At 30.7% G+C, this 21,147-nt stretch overlaps 1 protein-coding gene across 4 annotated transcripts in view; it reads right to left on the reverse strand.

Moving 5' to 3' along the window:
• Window positions 1-21,147, reverse strand: part of LOC106679050 (uncharacterized) — a 180,983-nt gene that overhangs the window by 39,061 nt on the left and 120,775 nt on the right. The window contains exon 2 of one of the 4 annotated variants that reach the window (XM_014417969.3): window positions 7,347-7,406. The exons of the other annotated variants lie outside the window; for them this stretch is intronic. The gene's annotated coding sequence lies outside the window, so the exon portion shown is untranslated. The remainder of the gene's footprint in view (window positions 1-7,346; window positions 7,407-21,147) is intronic. 4 annotated transcript variants of the gene reach the window in all.

Raw genomic sequence — 21,147 nt, forward strand, 5'->3', positions numbered from 1 at the left:
AAAAAAAAAAAAAAAAAATTAATTTAAAATAATTTGATCAAATTAAACTAATTAAAATTAAATAAAAATAATTTAGAAAAACATTTTTTGTAGCTAAAGTAGTTAAATAAAATGAATGATAATTAAAATAAGTGGTGATTAAAATAGATATTAATTAAAACAAACGATAGTTGACTTAAAAACATGGTAAGATACAGTACTCAGAGCGTTATTATCTTAATGCTGAACAATTTAAAAAGAAAAATAATTACTGGTATACATTTTTTGATTTAGAATTTTTTTTAAACTTAAATATTGTAAGATATAAGATTATCCATTCAATAATACATACAAGTTATTCAATTTTTTTTTTTTTTTAGATACAAGTTATTCATTCTAGGCCACCGATATGGTAGAATTTTATATCCATTAAATATAGTTATGAAGTTACCAGAATGTAGTATGCATGAGTAAGTAAGTATATGTTTGCATTTTCCTATACCACAGAACCTACTTAACTGATAAATTTATTTCGATATTTAGCGTATCATGCATTAGTTTTTAAGTAAACTTATTATAAATAACGAGTAAAAAAAAAAAAAAAAAGAACAGTTTTAGTAGTAAAAACAGGTATTCTAGACAATTTGAACAAATTTCTTTATGTTAGTAATCTTTTACCACAAATTTAATTTAACAAATGGCATTATATGAACGTATTACATAACTATTGCTTGCAGGTATCATAATAAAATATAAATCAAGAATATATTTCACATTGCTCATTCCAGTTATTTCTTTTTCACCGTTATTTATGAAGGGTAACCGGATCGGCCTCCTGGATCGCTAAATACAGCCTCAAGGCAACAGCGCAGCTTTAGGGCCAGTTCACTGATTGTGAGTCAAATACGCAGCCACGTAATATCGAAAGGAATGACTCGCCAATCCCCTCGAGTTTTATGTAAAAGCAACCGCGGTGTATCCAACCTGCCTCTACGTCCGTGTCTGTGTTCCTTACAAAGGGTTTGAGTAATTCACGGATGGTGTATGTATTATGAAGACAATTTCTAAATCAGGAACATGTAATAAATTCCAATAATGATATAAGTGACTTTTCTGTCGCAATAAAGTATCAATTCCTCCTCAAGTTTCATATACGCTAAAAATCGAAAGTTCCCGCAGTATCAGGATGTGAACTGTTACCATCTATCGAAATATAGCTGATATATGTAATGCAGTACAAATATCTATTTTTTTTTAATAATCATAATAATAAAGTCTTAAGCAACGCAAAGGTTCGACGCCGATACTGACAAACGCTGTCTATAATTATCCGTCTAGTGAAGCCCTCAGATAATCTCTCAGATTTGTCAGTTCAGTTTCAGTGTTAACATTTTAGGGATTCGTTCATTACTAAGTCCATCTTATTAGTCGCGATGCTATAGCCTGAATTATATTTACCGGTTATTGTTTTAATAATCACAATTATTTGTTTAAATAGAAAATTATACAGTAATATTATTTTTATTGTTATTGATATATTACAATTACATTTTATAAATAAGAACAATATGTTAGATGTCCACTACTTGATAAAATTGAAATCTAGGTAGTAGATAGTATAAATAAAAATACTAATAAATAAATGAAGTGATAAGAAGTATCGTCATTAAGAGGTGTAGATGGTTGACCGTAGATTAATAATTGGAGAAGATGGTCGGGTAGGGGGGAGGAGGGGCGGTTAGCAAAAAAAACATAAATAAACAGAAAATTATTTATTTATGCCGACGTTTCGACCAGGTCTTCATCAGGGCTATAGAACAAAAGAGATAACAACCATCATTTAGAGAAACAAAAAATAAAAAAGAAATAGTATACAAACAAATTTGGAATTATACCAAATATTGAATTGAATAATACTAAATAATTGACTGATAACATTGGAATTAGATAGTAGCATATTGATGACAATGAAAGATGAAATATAATATTATGTAGGTAAGAAGATATAACATAAGATATGTAAGTAGTGCCTAAAACACTGAAAAATATATTCGAATCTACAAATTCGATTATAATCCATCTTCTCCAATTATCGTTATTAAAGTTGAAAAGTTTACCAAAATGCGATCCAGAGTTCTGAGGTTCAACAGAAGATTGGATCAAATACCTGTTTTGTAAGCTGTTACTTTTTCAGATAACACAATCCAAGGTTGTGTTATCTGAAAAAGTTTGAAAAAGGTTGATTTGGGACTTCAGCTTCACTTGAAAATAATGAAAGATTAACGTAACTACATTAATTATGATTCATATTAATTGTAAGTCAAGAAAATTATCCGAGTATTTGAACAGTAAACATTAAGGCTATTTTGGCCAGTACAGCGTGCATAAATCAAATTTTACAAGAATCGATTTTTGCCTACAATTAAATCAAACATTAAAATATGATAAATGTGTTAGAAAAAAAAACATTAAGGAAATAAAATCCTTATTTGCATTGAATAGATGAAATCTACCCTAGACGCTGAAGTTTCCCACAAAAGTTTAAAGTATCGTGTTCTCTTTGCTATTCTCACTGGAAAAGATTGCGTTTGAAGGAGGTCAAGAATGTTTTTATCTTCCATCTGATCTTAAAAGCATAACTAATTCCTTCCTATAATTATTCTAATTGATATTCATAGTAAGAAATGCATAAGTAAAAGTGTAAGTTTTTTTCCCCCAGTCGTGCATCGAATGCTATCAAAAGAGGAAATTGTTATAGGAACGAAAAAGGAAAATTAATATAAAAAATAAATAAATAAAAAACTTCGAATAGTATTATAAATTATCAAAACAATTAACTATTTATCAAACCATAGTAATTCTCATATTAAATCTACTGTTAACGAAAATTATGAATTTAAACTGAGTGACCGAAAGCTTAACACCACTCCATCTATCATCTATCCTATCAGTTCTTAACATCGTTTTGTAATGAATGGAATAATGTTGCTATGAGGATGAGAGATAAAACAGTTAGGTATAAATATTTTGTAATCTATATGAAGTGTTGCTAACACTAGGTTTTAGCCTCCAACATAAAATATCATCTCCTATTATCCTATTCACAATGAAATTATCCAGTAAAATTATAATTTTGATAAAAATAAAATATCACTATCATACTTTCTGTAATGTTTGTAACTTTCGTTATCTGTGTTTCAATGCAATGCGATTTCAGTTAAAAATGCCAGTGGTTTACCATTTCTCAACCCAACGTTCTGTTGTAATATCCACATCATTTGTAACTAGCATGTTTTTTCTGCGATTATTATCCAGGTAATTAACGAGTTTCTTTTTCCTTTTCAACGGTATTCGACAGTCACCATTATTATAGGAAGCACCATGTTCCAGAGGGCGGTTCTTTTAAAAATGGATAATATAACCTGTGATTTCATAGAACAGGTTTTTTTTCTTATACTGTAATCCCCACTATAGAGATCAACTGCGGGCAACCAGCTTTCACTTTTGTACAACTCCACCGCAATACCGGTCTCTTTCGTGGTTGTGTAGCGGTTGCAGACCATTTTATTAGAACTAAATACCAGGATTATTTGTAATTAAAGAAAATAAGTCTATTCCATTTAGAAGAAAATTCTGTTTTCATAACATTATGTTATAACCCGTAGAAGCGTGTAATAATTGAGAAAATTCTGTGAAAACAATACCAATATGTAATATATCATGTTACCGATAATCAACTAATGGTTAAGAACAGTTCCAACAACTCCTATCCACGGTACACCATAAACCAATGATTTTTTTTTTTAATTTTACTTGTACAAATAAACACTATTAAGGTCGTTGGGGATAATTGATTTTTCGTGTCTATTGGCGGTAGGTGGATTGGATAAACTGAGAAAAATTGAATCAACAAAAATATTAGATGTATTTGGATCAAGAATAAATTTTGTTCTCTATAAAAATATTTTTTTATAAGTAATCTCCAATAGCTAAAATATGGAATGCTTGTAATCTAACTAGTCATAGATTAAAGGTAAATATTGCTCAAAATGAGATAACATAATCATGAATGAGATTAAACTGTGATATGATTAGTAAGAATAAATTGAATATAATGAAAGCAAATATACTAGTTCAGTTTGACCATGAATATGCGAAAGATTGAAATTGAGGTTTCTAGGAAGACAAAAAAGGTTGAGAATAGCACTTAGGTGATAATATAACAATTACCAGTTCTGGAAGAATATATGTAGTTAAAAACGCATTTGAATTTTCTTTCGATGATATGAGAAACAACGAAACAAAGCATTACATTAATGAGTTAATACAAGGAGTAACTAAGCCAAAGCTGATTCAAAAGTTAATTAACATTCAATATTAATTATGAATTCATTAAGTACAGATATCTGTTTGAGATACATATCTATTTAGCCATCAAATCAAAATACATCTATTAACATCTAATCTAAACTACTTCCATATAATTGAATACATAATGATACTACTATAAGGTTTAAACATACAGTTTTATACTGGATTGAATCTCTTCTTCATATTTCATTATTTCTCAGCAAGTATTACTTGATATAGGTACGAAAAAAAAATTATTGAAAAAGTAGTAGATGGCAAAACTAAGAAACTGCAAGGGAGACAATATTCATAAAATACGCTCACTCATTCAAAATCGTGAAGTAAAGTGAAACGTCCTTACAATTTATTGCACAATGAGTGGTAATTTTAGTCATTTAGCTATTCATTGATTATTATTTATAAATGCCTCTGGTTAAAATTTGAAATGAGCCCCTTCATCATTTTATTTCATAATCTTTCAAGTAAATTTATAAAAATGGAAAGGAAAAAAACGGAGCTTACCAATTTTTTTTATATTAATCGTAAACTTTTAGTACGACCCAGATGACTAAAATATAATAAATACGGTTTATTGAAGGAATAGTCTTTACGTTGAGAGACGCGGTATAAGTATGAGAACGTTTCCAAGTTGAGACTGCTGAAATTGCCTCTCACAAAATTTAAAAAAAAAAAGTAGTTTCCTTGATCTTGTTTTCACATAACTGAAAGATTTCCAATGAAAACCTAAAGCCTCTCAATGCTAAGTCGATAATAACAAAAATTAATTTATCCTATTATAAAGAAAATAAATTAATTTCTTCCAAGTATAAGTAAACTTTATTAAAAAAACAACTAATAATAAAAACAAATGAACGTAAACAACTAAAATAAAAAAACTATTTACAATATTGGGTAAAACATCGAAAAGATTTTAGTCCGAGGACAAAAATTATTAGTATTTCGGATGAATGAAAAATATTTATTCTGAAATAAGGTAGATAGTGACCAGAGTATAATATCTAGCAAATCAATACCCTCATCTAACAACTAGAAGTCCCGACTGTTTCGACAAGCATTATCATTACAAGGGATTTCGCCCCATGACAGTCATTTAATGTACAATCTACACAGGCATTCAAAATCATTTTCCCTTCCGAGAAATAAATAGAATTGTTCTTTCGATAATACCAAAGACCTGTAGCAATGAGAAACAGAGCCGACTAGATGGACTGGCTACTGCCGCGGCTACAATACTGCATTCCTACCATTGTTCCACTCTTCTTTCTTTTGCCTTACTTAACAAATGGGCGAATATACGAAGATTTCCATCTTTGCTACTCGCATACCATTGTTACAGCAGTCCAAATCCTGACTGACAACAGCTATGTCACATTATTGAAATGGAAGATGTCACTATGCAATGTACATTGTGATCGTCAAAAACTATCAGTACGGTTTTTACATTCTAAAATCTGAACTGCACATGCTGCTGACAGTTTTTGACAGTCAGATATGGTCCTTGGAATAGACCTATTATATTACTTAATTCGAACGAAATAGAGTACAACAAGAGACAAAAGACTAGGTGACTCAAAGGTTCGATGCCAGTAAAGATCGAGTAAATAGCATGCTACAGAAGATCTGTAGAGGAACTTCACTAGAGAAACGTACCATGACTCACATATATCACGAACTAAAACTGGAAACAGTATAACAACAAACACGGAGACATATTAATTTATTAGACAACTTCCTGCTTCCTTCAATCCTTTATTTCGGACACTCACCAAATCCCCCTTCTTCCTGCGAGTCCATCAACTCTGTTAACATCACCCTACTTTAAGTCCCTTCTTCTCTCTTTACCTGATGATTATTTACTTATTTTGTATCTTCTTTAATTGCTATTATTTGTTCTCACTTTTCAATCATCACGCGGAGGCCCCTCACCTCTAAAGAGTTAAATAGAGTTTTCATAGCTTAAACTTCAGATAAGTATTTCACTTAGACAGGTTCAAGTACCATTAATAGAAAAAAGGAATTATTCACTTTGAATTATGTTCTTTCCTGTAACGCAATTTATTTATTTAAGCAACTAACGCTTTCAACTTCTTCATACCACACTATTTAATTATTTGTCCTGAATGCTTTCTATAGAGGAGGTGTGAAAAGTCAAAGAGTTGATAAAGCACTTATGTCACTGACCGTCATGCAAAACAAAATGACATATGTTTAGACGTCGAAGACATTTTCGGAAATAGCAGAAGAAATATTCGAAACTAATGAAGAATGTAATAAATTTCAATGATGATACCGAAGTTTACTTTAAAATATACTAAAATTCTATTCACATACTGATGAAATGAAATATACCTACCGACTGTATAATTGGAGAAAGTTTATCTCTATTATTCTCACTGTTTCAAAATATTGTATAAAACCCCTAATGTCATAGAAAGTTATGAAATATGTTATCATCTCAGTTTGGATACAGACTCTAACCAAAATTCGAAGACGAATAAAAAAAAAAGATAGCAGGTTATTTGAATTAAAACCAAATGTAAACTTATGGTAAACGTAAAGTTTATTGAATCAAAGTATGAAAGATGCTATCTCATGAAATGATGGTTCATTTTTTCGAAAATAATAAAACGACTATAATTATTTATCATATGAGCACCAAACAACCTGCATTTTTTATTAATAAACACTAAATATGTTTAAAGAGTTTTTACGGACTAACTAGTCTTTCAACATTAAAAGAAAATATTAAATACACATTGAACCCAAACTAAAATATTAGTGAATAAATCTAAACTAACCATAAGGAAAATATTGAGAGTTTACAAGCTATTATTTACAAGTTGCCGATCTTAAAGCAGGCCAAGCTCTAGCTAAGCTTTGCTTAAAAAACAGCTGGGCCATGTACTGATGCAGCATATGTTCTCATTGCCCCCAAACAATCAATATTGATGCATTGGGTATAATAATAACATATAGTAAACAAGGATAAAACTTACAAACAAACTGTTGATAATTTCTAATCCTTAAAGATCCTGTAATTCTGTCAGCATACATACCTGAAAATAGTAAAAAAAAAAAATCAGTATTGTAATTTTTTTTGAAAGCTTAACCTAGGTTAACTCATGAATTCATTTTATTTTCAAAAGCTATTGAACTCTAATACCACTTAAAAGTTATTTCCTGTATGTTTAATACTTTTTTTTTGGACACAATAGAATTGCCTTCAATAAATTTACTAAATTATTAACACGACATGATAAACATGTCATATAAAAAATCTATGTATAAGTTTCTATTCCGAGAATCTCTCAACCAATATTCTAACCTAATATCTTTAAAAAATAACTATTCAGAAATAGCTTTTGGGAAATTTTAATTTTTATACACATAACAAATTAGATAGTTTGAATAAATTAAAATTTATGAGGTTCAATTAACTATAATTATAAATAGAAAAAATACCTGGAATACAACATTAATAGATAAAATATGCGTTCATATGTAGCATTAATTGTCACATGAGATTTAAATCAGGCTGGTTACACACTCTCAAGCATGATTGAGCCTTGCCTCCTCCATGAGCCACCACCATTCGGCTCGGTTTTGGGCTGCTGCCTTCCAATTTCGGACTCCAAGCAGGTCTCGTGCATCTTGTACCACCCCATCAATCCACCGAAGCTTGGGCCGTCCGACTTTTAGCCATTTCGTCGAGACTCAACCGTGCAACATATCCTGCCCACCCAACACGTCCCAGCCTAACAAAGGTCATAATGTCTATATCCTGGAGCACCTCATAGAGTTCCTGATTTCTTTTTCTTCTCCAGCTTTCCTCATTCCTTACCGGCCCATAGAATCTTCCTCTCGAAGACCAGCAGATTATTTCTATCCTGTGTGGATAGGGTCCATTGCTGGGAGGCGGTAGTTAGGACAGGCCTAGTTATAGTTTTGTTAGAGAAATGGATCATTGTTTTCCTGCTAATGAGCTTGCTCCAAAAATTTTGACCAAATAGTATCAGTTAGCCGCTGTGATCCTTCGTTTTATTTCAGTGGTAACATTATTTGTTGCTATACCTAAGATCCAAAGTAAATAAGCTCCTCCACTCTCTCTAAGATACAGCTTCCTAAGACAACCTGTCTTTCCTGAGGTCCGGCTCATCCGGTGTACATATATTTCGTTTTATTTTCATTAATAGGTAAACCCATGCGTGCGGCAGCTCTCTGCAGGCTCAAGAAAGACTCAGTTAGCGCAGTAAAATCGCGCCACTATATCAAGGTCATCCGCATAACCGAGCAGTTGGACCGATCTGTTGAATATGGTGCCATTATTCTGAATACCTGATTCTCTCACTACTTTTTCCATGAAATTAAACAGGAGGTACGCTAGAGCATCTCCTTACCTTATTCCTTTATTTGATTGAAATTCAGAAGAATGCTCGGACTGTATGCGGACTCTTCACCTAACATCTCTCATTGTCAATTTTATAAGGCCTATAAGCTTTGAAGGAACCTTCATTTCTTTGAGTGTCTCATATAACATAGGGCGCTTGATACTGTCATACGCGTTCCTGAAATCCACAAACAATTGGTGGGTAGGAATCTCGTGTTCTTGGGCCCTTTCCATGATTAGTATCAGGGTATGAATTTGGTCCACCGTAGATTTCCCTCTCCTGAAGCCAATCTGGTACTGCCCGATTTATCGTTCTGCATGCGGGATCAGCCTTTGTTAGAGGATAATGGAGAATACTTTGTAAGCACAGGAGAGCAGCATTCTTGTCAGCTCCTATTTCTTCCAATGCCTCTATCTCTCATAATTTCTTCTTCTTCTTATGTATCTTCTTCTCACCCCTCCTCTTTTTGCCGTATTCCTCTGTGGGTCCCGTTGAGAACCGTTTCTGCACCATAGTTTGGTAGGGGACGTTCTTCGCATCTGTTACGCTTCGGCATTCTTCATCAAACCAAGGTGACCTTGTTTCGCGTTTCTTTAGGTCTAAGAATTCAGATGCAGTTCTTATAATTGCCAAAAGTGGTTAAAAAAAAAAACAAGTAATTCTTGACACAAATTTTAATTGAGTCAAACTAGACATCTAATCTTAGCATTCAAAAATACAACCGTGATCTTTTTTATAGACTGATTACTATGCTGTATCTTATAGCAACCCAATGTATGTGGAGAGAAGTAGTAGTAGTAGCTTTAGGAGAGTAATAGTACTACAGGTACTTTGATGCCGTTTTTCGATTTCAGGGGCTTTTAAATATTGCTCTATCTCAAAGTAGTCTCCTTCCCGTTTTAAGCTAATATTTCGAAAGTGATATTGGGCCCTCGCTCCCCGGGGGTTTAGCGGGGCGGGTCTGGCGCAGTAGGATGGCTTTTTTTTTAGTCTTATGATCTGCTTTTGTGAGATTGTGACATGTCGTTCATCGACCAACCTACACGCTGGAATTGTCCGTTTGAAAATTCAGATAAGTAAGGCTACCAAGGGGGGCGGGAGCGGTAACCACACTTAAAATGAATATGCCTAAAAACACATAAAAAATAGATGGAATGAAAAAAGGTTTTCATTATTTTAAAAATAAAACTTCATTATATTTTACCAACTAAAGGTTTCAAAATGCAACAACAAAAGAGAGAAATGGATTTTAGGAATATTATCATAACTAATCGATGTTTAGACTTTGGACATAAGTCCCTCGTACTCCAAAATATTCAAAATTCTTTTGATTTACTATTAGTTTTTTAATATGTAATAAGATATACACCTATCATAGTAAGGATCATCTAAACGACATTATTAAAAAATTAACACAAGCGTTATTAATACAATTTTAACAATACAATACGTTTTTAATAGCTGATCACACACCGTGACGTACTTCATGAGGGCATATGGCTAAGAAAATTTGAGTATTTTTCTTATCAGATATTTAACTTAATGCATTTATAAATAGTCTTGGATATGCAATTTCAAATTAATACATCGTGGCATATTATTTTTCATTTAAGAATAAACAGTAACAATAAAAGAATAACGTAAATAAAGAGATAGGTCATTAGTTTTATACTACGGTTATATGCTGTAACCATAGTAAAACTTGAAGAGCTCGGTGTATTCTGAAAACACCATAGGGCATAGGTCATAACTTTCTCCAATCCACATGTATGTTACGGTCAAACGTAGTTTTCTACTTCTTTGTTTAAGGAGAAAAATATTTTCTTCACATAGTTTTCCCTCAATAGGACAAAAAATTGCTTTCTATATCCTCTTTACGTAAGGTGAAGCCGGGGTGATTCAGTTTCCGATACGATTTGTATTGACAATTGAAGTGAATGAATTACTCGTTTGACTAATGAATTAATTAAAAATGTTTAGTAACAATATTTATAATCCAATAATTATATCAGGTTGTAAAAACTGAAATATAACATATAAGTTAAGTAAAGACATCAAAATATTGAAACAATGATCACAAAACAAAACAAAATGGTCAACTTTTATGTACATGTTTCATACAAGTAACTAAATTACTTGTTTCAATCATACATTTCAGTATTTTTCTTGACAATCTAATTTATATTTAAAGAATTTAATAAATATTAATTTTTTTCAAAGCATTATTGAATAGAGTGAATATTCAATAAAAACCATACTTGTTCTTCATAAAGATTTAAATTTTAGTTCATGTAATATTTTTAAAACACAAATTTTTATTGAGTTCAATAAATTAAAAAATAAATAAAATAATTCATTTTTCAAGAGAAAATTTTCGGGACAACTATTTTTATTATCCATAAGAATAATCTTTTTCCAGTTGCAAAAACATTCTTAAGAACGTTAATGGTACTATTTTTAAGCTGGTACCATGTCATGATATGTATCGTATTCATAACATTACCATGATATCGTTTTTGTTCGCGTGGCGAGAGAATAAAAAAAAGATCTGAGAAAATCAAGTGAAATCTTGATAATTTTTTTTACTAATTCCTTTACTTGCTGAACCCCCAATTTTTACACTGTGACAGTACCAGTAAGGTTGTAATTAAATATGAGGTATCTGATTCTCTAAAACTCACACTTAAAGAAAATCAGCTCGATGACCCTATTTTCGTTTTCACACCCATTAAAATATAAATTAGCCTTATTTGTTTCATATTGTAAATAACAGATTATTTTCAATTATCATTTCAGATTAAAGAAATCTCTTTTTAAAAAGAGATTCTTTTCTTGAAAGGAAAACTACTTTTTAAAAAAATTACAAAAAGCTGTCAAGCATAGAAGCTAAACTTTTATAGGCATAGCAAAAAATAAAAATTACCTTTAATGGCTTTTCTTATCTTGAAAATTTTCCGCTAAATTATAGTCATAAATTTTAAGGAAGTTTAATTCAAGTTATATCATATTCCGTATTAGGGCGTTATTTTCCTCGGAATCCCGAGATAAATTTATAACAACGATTATCACGGAAGGGTAGGCGAGGGTTGAAAGGTAGCGCCTACCGGGTAAAGTTTATCAAGAAGAAATTCAACTGGATACTTATACATTGTTAGAGATCAGCAACTCGGATTTATTTCTTCCAATTATAAGAGGTGGAAAAAGTTCAAGGATGAGCTGATTAAAAGTGAAGTGTTATATTAGTGAAAAAAAATTCTACATTTATATTTTCAGGGATTTCGCAAGTACCTGGATGGCCTCATATCAATTTTATCAAACAGAATTAAAATTGTTTTGAAAATATATTTGAATCAAATAATTTTCGAAATAAATATTGGAGTGTTAAGGAAAATTCATTTAAGTAAAACTAGAGGATGGAATTTGATAAAAATGAAGCTGGATCAGTTTTACACTAATCTCCAACTTAAAACCAAATTACACGAACTGTTCGAGTTTGTCAAGAAATATATGTTTCAATATAAGTATGCGAAAATAGTCAATTGAATTTGGTGAAATAAATGTGGTACCGTTTGGCTACTAACTTGTACGACCCCTAAAAATTTCAAAAACTTTTGATGAATAGTAGTAAGGCTGAAAAAGATATTGAATGAAGATAAAAACGAAACCAATTTTTTTGCTTCATATCTATCTCATAAAATGCGAATGACAATTTTCAATTGTGTGGAAATGTTTTACTTTACTTCCAACATTAGTAAAAAGCTAGAAAAAGAATCTTTGGTAGAGCTCAAGAGAAGAAAAATGCCTTTAATTTCCTCAAATTTTTCAAAATTAAGAGTCAACCAACTATAGTTCAGGGGAATAAAAAATTGCAGCTGTAACAAAGCATTAAAAACCTAATCTATGCTCTAACATCATTTAAAGAATCGAAAAATGGCTAAAATATGAGCCTAAAAATAGCTCAATAGTTACTAAGATTCTTTTTTGAAAAGTAGCATTTCTTAAAAAATGTACTCAATACCAGTATTTTTTATGTACACGAGTAGGAATATTGCATACGAAATTATTTCTAATCAAACAACTATTGGTCATAAGAAAATAAATTGCATAAACTATAGTACATTAAACTGGCTTTAATTTCAAGTTCTGGGAGACAATTGTATGTCTACTCATTCCTCAGGTAACATTTTTCATAAACCAAATATTTTATCCATGAAATCAAAATCATGAAAACTAGTACTCCTACGAAGATAAACGTCATAAACCATTTAATAGTACATTCAACTAACTTTAATTTTAGTGTTATAGACATCTGTATGTCTGTTGATTCCTGATATATAATTTTCCCAAAATTAATCCACTAACAACCGATTTTTCGTTATAAAGATTTTTTTTTAATTTTTGTAAAGTTAGTAATTTCATAGCATTATTGGAGTCCTCAAAAATAAATAATGGCGATAACAGGAAATTGACATTTAAAAAAAACTTTCTTTAGACCTAGTAGTGGCTGAAACTGAAAAAGAAGCAGAATCATTAAAACATTTTAAGATTTTGATTTTATTTGAACACCGTATGATTTTTATTTCAGGACCTCCAAAAAAATAGGTATGCATTTATTAAATGATTTAATCAATAATCTTTTATTTTCGTGGGGATGTTCCTTTTTTTCAGCAACGTTTATGAAGATTATAAACTTTTTTGATCAAATATACTAAATAAGGATAGGATGGTGTGGGTGGACAAGCAGGCAGACTCGCTGACACTTCAAAACACTGCCTCACCTCCCACGACCCACGTAGAGTATTGTCAAGAACCTAACATTGGCGGTTCCTAACTTAATAAGGTTCACGGAGTGAAACCCGAGGATTAGATGGATTCTTATTTATTAACTGAAAAAAAAAATCTACCAAGATTACGAATTAAAATAAATCGTGCTCAGTTCTCAATGCTATTATAAAAAGTTTGTTTGATTGGAATAAATTACTTTTATAGATTCTTTATCCTATCGGATGGTATATTTTGGATGGTTTTAATAAAGAAATGCATAACATATCAGGATATATTGAATAAAAAACTTGATTATATTATTAACACTTCAAGAAGAAATAAGAACCACTTAGTTAAACTTTTGTTTACACTGTATGTATTAATAAGAAGCCTTAACTAAATTTTTATTTTGATATATATTTTTTTTCTATATTTTCGGTCCATATTAAAACTATTTAATAAAGAAGTTTTCACCATAGAACCTAAAATATTATATTTTGCTTACAATTTAAAAGAGTATTTGCCAAATATTATACTTTTTCATAAATACCTTAATAATACCTTAGTAATACCTTAGTTTTTCTATCATTTTTAAATCATTAAGTCACTTCAGATTTTTTTGTGAAAAACTCTTAATAAAATTCATTAAAAGATTTGTACAATACATATCCTATTAATTTGTAATCCACCATGTACTATTTTAAAAATACAACAATTTTTATTTTCATTTTTTTTTTATATATTTATTTTTAGCACTAGTGGTTCCAGGCTGGAGGTGTGCAACATTACATAAATCATATAAGCTGTGAAGATTTTTTTCGGCTTTTAATTTTTTTGTGTTTGTTTATATTTTTGATTGCGTGGAATTATTCTCGGTTGTGTGAATACTTGTAAAATTTACTTATCTTTGATTTACCTAATGAATTATTAAATGAATAAAATCTTCTTTAAGGAACATACAAATAATAATTAATTTTACATCATCTAAAAGTTTTTAAGACATTTATCGTTATTTAGAGGGCAGTAACTGGTAAATACATTGCAACCGGATAGGAACAGCGACACAATGGCCGAACCTCATTGGACAACAAACGACTTTCATTCGGGAAATCCTTGAGCTGACCTTCGGCTGGAAATTAAGTAGCGGTCTGTCCCGGTCTGGAGGGGTCGAATGGGTCATGGAGAAAAAGATCAGAAAGCAACAGTGAACAGAAAGCTGAGGGAGAAGTCGTTAATCAACATACTGACAAAACAGAATGCTATTGAAGTTTAATTTATTAAAATAAAAAGGGTTTTACTCTATTCTATTATGTTTTAGGTTAAAATCCATGGTTTAAATCCTGAACTGATGATAAATTTTACCGTACTTCAGACTATTTTAAACGAAATTCCCAGTTGAGTCATAATGAAAAAATTATCAGAGATAATATTTCAGGAAGAAAGTTAAAATGATCACCCTATTCAATTAACAGCCCTTTCGTTTTGTTTTGTAAGGCATCTGGAATGGGTGGAGAGATAATTTTATTATCACAAGCCCAGCACAAAATAAAAAGGTGTTCCTCCTCCCTCTATTATCAACATATCATCTATAAAATTCACCTTTGTTTATATTTAAATATTTATATATACTTATTATATATTATATAAACATATTTAAATTTTAATTAACCCTATTACTAGCACATACGAGTATTATATATATATATATATATATATCGTATTACATTCTCTTCAGGCCTATCCCACTCTACAAGTTATAATTTTTATTTAAATTTATTACTATGATCTTTATCAATCTTTATGTTACATTACTAAACCCCTTTTGAAATGCAGTATCTACAATTTGGCTCAGATATGACTCCCTCATAATTTGGAAATGCCAGGTCAAAACACACTCTAATTAACTGCAAAATTGCTATCTCTTAATATCTTGCCTGTAAGTGGACCTAAAACCACAAATAATAGCACATTTCATGTACATACGAGAAAAAAATTTAAAAAACAAAACAATATACTATTAGTTTTAACCATCTTAAATTCAATAGGTATATGTAAAACTTATTTGAAATTGTATCTTTTACATTGTACTTTTTTGTAAAATATAACATACTTCATGATATTCCACGTTGAGTTTAACGAAAGTGTATAATTTACTAATTCGTTTCAACAACAGCAGCAAGAATAGGGTTTCTCAAACGTAAGCAGCCAGAGAGGGAACACATAAGATTATCATCTGATTATAGATCCTTGGACTAGTATGTACCTAATACCAAAACATGCTTTGACACTTGAAAAAATATTGCTGATCACAAGGTGCCTACATCAGACATTACATTCGCAAAGAGCAGCTTTTTCCTCGGACTAACGTTGCTAAATTAAGAAAACTCAACCGGATGAGAATGGCGTGATTTCGGGGCCATTAACCCGCTATAAGAGTTGTAAGGTGAAAACGTTGAAGATGGATTCCGGAAGGTTATAAGTGGCATATCATTATAATGACCGGTGAACAAAAGTAAGCAACAGACAATGATAATAATTCTGAATATATCATAAATAAGTATATTATATTTACACTTTTGGAGCCAGGACAATAGTCATAGTACTGATTGATAAAACAGTAAAACTTGATCTTAGTGAGTTATCCTTATTTGGAATTGATTATTTTGTTGTAAGTATATAAGGTCAAAAAATATTGCAACGAATAAGACCTAAAACTATCAAATTAATGTTTATGTTATTGGAAATATAAATTTCATATAAAAATAAACTTTCATCTTAAGTTAAAAATTTAATCCAACGAACTTGGATGTTAAAACTTAAATCTAGTTCTATGTTATGTGGCAGGTGTATTCATTTTAGTTTTACTTAAAGTTAATTTTATTTATCTTTTTTATAAATTATTGTTTATTATTTAATCAGTTTGAATTATATAAATTCAATTTTTTCAATTATAACTATTATAATATCATATTCAAAATTTATTTATTTCTATTTTGTCCTTTTCTTTTGATTTTGTTACTATTATTTTTATCATTTAATTATTTTCTTCTTCAGTTTAGTCTACACGTATACTTATGCTAATACCTATTACACTTGATTGAGGTAGCTTGTATTATTATTATTCAACAGAAACTATTACCTCAACTCCTCCATTGTAGGAATGTCAAGCTTCATTCTTTGGGATCACCACAAAATAAATATTGACTGACCCTGGTAGAATTCGAATCCATAACCTTATAAACCAAAATGCTCTCGGACCATCAACACAACCCACTCAATAATGAGGTCCGGAATAGTTACTATTTATTATTTGTAATTTTATTAAAGATATAAAATATAATAAGATGCGATATGAAATAATTACAAAACAACAATGCATACTGCGTAAATAATTTTAAATAACAATAATGCATAAATTGCACATTTTTTTTTTCTTTTTTTCTTCTAAGTCCCATGAGTACGGTTGATGTTATGATGAAAACGGCTTGAGGGTAGCCTCTTTTTTTGCATCGGTAAAGCATTTGAAGGGGGGGGGGGCTGAGGAAATTTGATCTTTTGAAAAGGGTAGTCTATATTTTGAGTCAGTCTGATGGTGACGGAGCTCACCAGGTTTGTTGATTAAAATTATTTATTTACTTTTGTACTCAGTCGAGTCCGAGTTTGTTTGTGTGTGTCTGTGACCTTTGTGGCCGTCCTGTCGGTGTTAGTGTCCTAAATAATGGATTCATACAGTAGGCTGTAAAAAAAATTGATATGTCTACTCGACATAAATTATGTCACAGTTGGTAGTTAAAATGTCGTATGTATCCTCCTACAGTTGAGGTCCGTTTTTGCTCTTTGAAGTCTTGCTTAATAATTTATATAAATAAAAATAAAATATTGCGATATAAAAATAGAAAACAAATGTTATGAGCAGCTAGAAGATAGAAAATTATTTTGTCCTAAAATAAAACTGTACTTGAATGACTTTAAACTGACATATGATTTTAAAATTTTTTTTTCAAAAATTGCTTAATATTTTTATTGTATAAAATATACGTTATATAGCTATATCAACTGATTTATCTGAAAATTAATTTCGAAATTTATATATATATGTCTTTTTTGAGAAAGAGAAACCTTTCGTATTATGAAACAATCTTCATCTAAAACACGCTAATACATAAATTGGCAAATATAATAAGTTTATTTTTGTGTTTTTAAATTAACCCTACTATAAGCGAAATCATTAAATCTTGATGTATACATTTTGAAATATTTTCTCATCTATTATATTTACCCTGTTATCAACCGTTAGCCGTTACTCTATGCTCCATTCAAATACGGTTCGTTAGGTATTTAGTATCTTTCGTGTCAACAAAGGGACCTAATCAGCATTCAGTGATGCGATAACTAGTCTAAACTCCTACAGTTGTTCTAATCTCATCGAACGGACCTATTTATATTCTAAGAATAGTCGATATAAATATTTACTCCAAGTAAAGTGAATGATAATATAAACAGATATCTAGGTGGCTAGGGTTAATCAATTGTGACAGGAATCTTTTCTGATTTCTTTGCAGTCCTTTTTTTTTTTTTTTCCGAACCCTCTAAACAGAAATAAAAAGTGAATTAGTAAGTGCATTACTGTGAAAAAGAAAAGTAATTCGTGTTGTTTCTTACTTTTTACTACCGTTGGTATTTTAAGGTTACCTGTTATGTTTAATGTTATATATGAGCTATCCATTCTAAAAAGGAGCTATTTTAAGTCCGGAGGTGAGGGGACTCGTCGTGTTGTATCGCATATAAGATAAAAATAAAAACTTTAATTAATAAAGACGATAGATAATGGTGAAGTAATAAGAAAAACAGTCAGAAGACGAAAAGAAGTGTGAGGGAGGGGGTGGGGGTGCATCAGAAGATGAAGTTATGAGGTGATGTTAATAGGGTTTTTGGAACCTTTCCTGCCCTGCCACCTCGCAGGAAGGGGGGATGGAGTGATAGACTGGAATGCTGGATTGAAGGAAGCAGGGAGACTGTCAAAGAATTTAATGTGTCTCCGTGTGATGGGTTGTTGTACAGTTTCTAACTGTATCATGTTACGTCTTTCCAGAGATGTCCCTCGACATATCATCTGTAGTGTGCTGTTTTGGTATTGTTGTAGTGATTTCAAGCCTGTTGGGTAAAAATAGTGTAGTAGTGGTGCGCCGTGTAGGAGTGATGGTCGTAGTATTACTTTGTAGATGAGTAATTAGAGTCTGAGTGACAGCCCTGGTGAGTAAATGAGGTGTTTGAGTTGGTCGATTTGTATTCTATTCTGTATGTGTGAAGTGAAAGATAGATGTGTTTCTAGTTTAATGCCTAGGTAAGTGAGATGTTTCTTGGTTTGTATTGTCTGTTCGTTGAGTTTAGGTGCTCTGTTGGGAGTTTTCTTGTATGAGAAGGTGATGGCGTCTGTTTTTTGTGGATTGATATGAATGTTTATGTCTCGTAGTTTGTTAGCGATGCATTTTCAGTCCAATATTTGACAATCCTTTTGCAAAAAATATAGCATATTATTGGTATCGCGACGAGCATTAGTTCCTTACAATACAATCTGGTTCGTTGGCCAATGGGCGACCCGTCACTAAAATGTCATCTCCTGAACTTTATGGACTGTTTTCTTATTATTTTTATCATTATCTGTTGTCTTTAATAATAATATTTCTATCTTCTATGCGAAAATCAACATGAGGAGGCCCAAAACCTCCGGGTTCTTTTTACTAGTAGGATCATACAGAATGGACATTTCCCAATAAACAGATAAGTATCGCAGGTAACCTTAAAATACCACAGGTAGTAAGAGGTAATACTCAACATGATTTTTTCTTTTTTCCCACAATAAAGCATCCACTAATTTATTGTTTTAATTCTGTTTTAGAGGCATCGGAAAAAATAAAATAAGTTTTTTGTTTGGTTTTCCGATCAGATAATGACATTTGGACACGAAATATTTTTATAAAGTTAAGCTAAGCACATCCGTACGAACGGGCATATGTAAAAAGACTTAAGCTGAAATAAAATTTTATTAATTTTCATAAAAATAAAATATTAAATTTTAAGTAGAGCGAAAATGGTTTCTGCAAGCATGTGCTATTAACCTTTTTTTTCCACAAAAATAGATCTAGTACAAGTTACCACTGCAATCCGTAGTCTTGACAATTATTAGTAGAATATTGTTCATTTTAATATTTATTATAATTTGATACAATACATTTCTTTTTATGTGAATCAAAATTAAGCAGATAGAACATATACATTTACATATATACCTGAAATAATATTCGATATACTTTGGAAAATAGCAACTAATTTTAACTTTAATTGTGTTTACTTATATTTTAAAATAGATGCCGCATTTTTGAATTAATCAATAATAAAAATGATGTACTACTATTTATAATTATATTCTTTTATCATATACTAATTATGAAGTATTTCTTTTCAATCACCAAACAATATAATATTCTTTACCATCTTTCATGTTCCAATCTTATGCATTAGTTCACCTTCTAGAAGTATCAGGGTGTGTTCCCCATTTATATTTGATGAGGTGTTCGTAGGTAACGGAAATAATATTGAGACAGATTAAAGTAATCAAGAGATTCTCACAAACAATAAGATGACATGCTTCACTATAATTACGATTATAGTGTTCAATTCGTAGGCGGTCACGCATTAGTAAAACAAAAAATTAAAGAATAATCAATGTCAGTTGGCGGCAAAATTTAATCGAATCTATTTGACTTACAATAAAACGAATATCCTAACTTGGATAAACATCAATATGCACTTCAGTCTCGACAACACTCAAGTAATGAACTTCATGATTAGTGAGTCCATCATGATTCATTCAGTTAAAAAAAAAAAAAACCCAAACGTCACCGGAATTTAAATAGAATACTAATATTCTGTCCCCGATCTGGAGGAAGAAAGTATCTAAATGGGTTTGGCATATGCCCAAAGAAATCGGATGAGGACATCCAAGTAGAACAAAATATTCTACTGCCTACTCTCCTTATGTTTTCGCTTTCCTATGTCGGAAATTCCAATGAAGGTTTCAAAAAAAGAGAAATTGGTGAGGATTTGTAACGATTGTTTTATTAAGGAAACAAAATATTTTAATGTGATTTTTTTAAAGAATACTATGAAGGCAGGTAATTTTCTAAAGTAATCATTTCTTTTAGATTTCGTTTGAAAATAAAAGAAACGTGCCAATAAAGACAAATCTGAAGAACAAAATCCAAATATGTGTAACCCAAATCTCATAAACACATAAGTTACTATTAACAACTCTAAAAATAAATACATAAAATGCAAAACAGAAATAAATTGACTGCATTCCTTTTTTTTTTCCGAACCCTCTAAAACAGAAATAAGAAGTGAATTAGTAAGAGCATTACTGTGAAAAAGAAAAATAATTCGTGTTGTGTCTTACCTTTTACTACCTTTGGTATTTTAAGGTAACCTGTTGTGTTTAATGTCATATATGAGCTATCCATTCTAAAAAGGAGCTATTTTAAGTCCGGAGGTGAGGGGCCTCCTCGTGTTGTATCGCATACAAGATAAAAATAAAAACAATAATTAATAAAGACGATAGATAATGGTGAAATAATAAGAAAAACAG

Source organism: Halyomorpha halys, unplaced genomic scaffold (genome assembly GCF_000696795.3).
Source record: "Halyomorpha halys isolate HHAL.00 unplaced genomic scaffold, Hhal_1.1 Scaffold173.1, whole genome shotgun sequence".
NCBI classification, from domain to species: Eukaryota; Metazoa; Arthropoda; class Insecta; order Hemiptera; family Pentatomidae; genus Halyomorpha; species Halyomorpha halys.